Below are 3532 nucleotides of genomic sequence, written 5' to 3' on the forward strand. Positions count from 1 at the left end.
AAGATACAATAAGAACTAAAACTAAGAAATGGCAGAGGAAATAGAGATAAGAGGATGAAATTGCAAAACTGAATCTATAATAATATCTCAATGGCTAGCGCTGTGGTGCCAAGAAGGTGGTGAAGTCAAAGAATTCGTAAAGATGATAATAGACTGCAAAGAAAAAAGACTGAAATTTTTGCAGAGAGAATTTTTACAGCGATATTACAGATAGAGAACAGGGAAGAGAAGTTGGAGTGAGAGACTATCTTCTTAAATTACTTCCACTGTAGAGAACAAAAAACCAATTTGCTGAAATCTTTATTCCCTTCTATGACCCTGTGGAAGATCAAGATTTGGCCACCCTGAAATCTATCTCTTTACCTTGGTTGTTTTCTCTGAGGGCATTTGACCTCCCCCACTAACTGCCTAAAGAATTTAAAACAAAACATCTGTTTCAGGAAGGAGTTATTATCATGATGGCTGTAAATATAATGTACAATAGATGTTACAATAGAAAAGACACCAACAAGCCCATCTTATCAGAAGTTCTGTCTCTGACCATATTCTTTGGATGGCCCTGCAAGGAGTTGCCAGACAGACATTTACATTTATAAGGGAAATCTCCATTTGTAAAGGTATCTGCCTCTCTGAATTGGGAAGAGGGGGAATGACCTCATTTCTAGAAACTTATCAATGTAAAAGGTGAGGCCTTAAATCTGCATAATAACCTCACTCTTGTTTACTGTGCTTTAGTGGTAATCTCCTGTAACTGACTCCCCCCACCCCCAACATCTTCCTTTGTCATTGGCTGAACATGATATTTAAGATGAGAATTCTGCTATTGTGTTGAGAAACGCAGTGTCCTTGCTTTCTCCCATGCATACATGTTATTAAACTTGGTATTATTTTCTCCTTCTAACCTGTCTTGTTAATTATTTGGCCAGCCATAAGATCCTTAAGGAAAAGGGCAGAGAGAGATTCTCCCTCTATCCCAACAACACTATCTTTACGTGCAAAATCTCAGCCCTGAATGAATGTCACATTCCTCCTTTTGCATCCCTGGGGAACAGGGCAAATAAGCTCATCTGAAACCTCAGCTGCCCAGCCTGTGAAATAAGGCCGGCCATCCATTCTCACAGAGGAGCCAACTGGAGGTAGGATTTTTGCTTCTGAATTCAGCTAAACATCTTCAAAGAATTTTATCTGCCCTTCCTTATCCAGGGCTATCAGTGAAGGGCTGGCTGGCTTTTAGAGAAGACCAATTCACAGTCAGCTGAGACATTTTCTGTTGGGCTCTCTAGAGAAGGCTGTGGGGTTTGTCAGTAAGAGTCTATATCTATATGGGTTATATATTTTTATTTTATTCAGAGATTTATGAAGAAATTTACATGGTAAGTATTACTTATTATCAAGAAAAATGGTTGTGTATTCTCTGGTCATTTAAGCAAAATCCTCCTTTCAGGGTCCACCCATAGACAAAGCCCAGATTTAATCTCTGTGGGAGATCAAGATTTGGCCACCCTGAAATCTGTCTCTTTACCTTGGTTGTTTTCTCTAGGGACATTTGACCTCCCCCACTAACTGCCTAAAGAATTTGACATGGTGGCTCCTTCCTAGAACAGATCTATCATGACTGCTATAAAGATAATGTAGGATAGAGGTTACAATAGAAAAGGCACCAACAAGCCCATCTTATCGGGAGTTCTGTCTCTCTGGCCACATTCTTTGGATGGCCCTGCAAGGAGTTGCCAGACAATCATTTACAAGGGAAGTCTCCATTTGTAAAGGTATCTCCCTCTCTGTATTGGGAAGAGAGGGGGATGAGCTCATTTCTAGTGACTTATCAATGTGGAAGGTGAGGCCTTGAGCTACGTAATAAACCTTACTCTTGTTTACTGTGCTTTAGTGTTAATTTCCTGTAACTGACTCCCCCCACCCCCAAAATCCTCCTTTGTCATTGGCTGAAAATGGTATTTAAGACGAGAATTTCTGCTATTGTGTTGAGAAACGCAGTGTCCCTGCTTTCTCCCATGTATACATGTTATTAAACTTGGTATTATTTTCTCCTGCTAACCTGTCTTGTTGATTATTTGGCCAGCCAGAAGAACCTTAAGGGAAAGGGCAGAGGGAGATTCTCCCTCTTCCCCCGACAGTTTTTGCGTAGTCGCCAGGAGCCACACTGGCTGGCAAGTTGCCTTCTCTGGCTGGAAGACCTGCCTTCTCCCTGGACTACTGCAGATGGTGAGATACGGGAACGCCTGACAAAAGCCGGCAAAAGGTAAGACTTCTTACCATGTCAGCCTCTCGGAATCTCTATCTGCGGAGTCCGGCGGAAGGAAATGGTGAGAATTTTTTCTCTCTAAATTTACATTGGCAGGAGAAAATATTTGGGAAACTAGTTTCTTGGGCTTTTAGTGACTCTTGGTTTAAATTTGGTAGAGTACTCTTGGTTTTGATCTTGATCCCTTTTCCTCCCAGAGTAATCTCTGTCTTGTTCTGTGTCCTGAGAAAACTTGGCTTTGTGACCAGTGAGAATCTTCTCCTTGGTCTCCACCATACGGAAGGTGCATTTACTGGGGTGCACCTCGGTGGCCTGTCGAGTAGACTGGGGTTCCGAACTGTCTCTTTGTCTGGCTGTGCCAAGCTCTCAGGGGAATTTGTTATAAAGGGCCCAGTCCATAAGGGCTTTTGTCGTCTTTACCTTCGTTGCTTGTTAGTGCTGGAAAAATCCCATTCCAGTATCGCCTGCCCGGAGTCACAAATTAGAGGGTCTGTGACTGGAGGCGTCCCACACTATTGTGGGAGATCGGAGACACCATCCTTACCGCCTGTGCAACGAAGGTCTTTACTTTCTCTGAATATCTTTGGGAGTGAATTCTGTGGATCACGGGGGCTACATCATCTGCGCCCTCACCAGGGACTCCTCTTTGCGTCCATGGTAGATTTATTCTAAGCGTGGAAAGTTACCTCCGGGTCTTTCCTTAAAAAGTCTTATTGGTTCGAGTCACTATTGGAATAAATATACAAATGAAGATCCTACTCGTCAATGGCCAGACGATGGATCCTTTGAATTGGAAAAACTTCTAAATTGGGGGAAAAAAAATGTTTTGAGAGCTCTCACATAATTAGTTATTTGGTACCTAAGAAAAGGCCAAAAAAAAAAGGAAGGGAAAAATTTGACTAGCCTTAAGACCTTGACTCAGGTTACAATTGAATTGAGAACATGTAAAAGTGTAAGTGTTGATAAGATTATAAAGGTTGGAATGTTTGAGCTAATTTTACATAGAGGTTACATCAACTTTGCCTGAGTATGTTTTAAAATGTCTGACTGGGAATGCTTCCATTGTCCAAAATTATAAGACCAAGACCTATTGATAAAAATCTTAATGATAACTATGTTTAAAGGTATAAGAGGTGATAAAATTTACATGAAATTTTGTAGGAAAAAACTGATGTTATTTCTATTACAGAACTGGTTAACAAAAATAGTAATTTAAATGATGGCTAATTTTATCTGAAGTCTTATGAAGTCTTATAGGCAATCTAAATA

The 3532-nt window shown here is 40.8% G+C and overlaps 1 long non-coding RNA gene across 1 annotated transcript; it reads left to right on the forward strand.

Moving 5' to 3' along the window:
* The first annotated feature begins 996 nt into the window (after positions 1-996).
* LOC131406539 (uncharacterized) lies at positions 997-2260 on the forward strand. Its single transcript, XR_009220181.1, has 2 exons — positions 997-1136; positions 2081-2260. It is a non-coding gene; the product is annotated as an uncharacterized LOC131406539 (long non-coding RNA).
* The last annotated feature ends 1272 nt before the right edge of the window (positions 2261-3532 follow it).

This window comes from Diceros bicornis, chromosome 5, assembly GCF_020826845.1.
Source record: "Diceros bicornis minor isolate mBicDic1 chromosome 5, mDicBic1.mat.cur, whole genome shotgun sequence".
In the NCBI taxonomy this organism is placed as follows: Eukaryota; Metazoa; Chordata; class Mammalia; order Perissodactyla; family Rhinocerotidae; genus Diceros; species Diceros bicornis.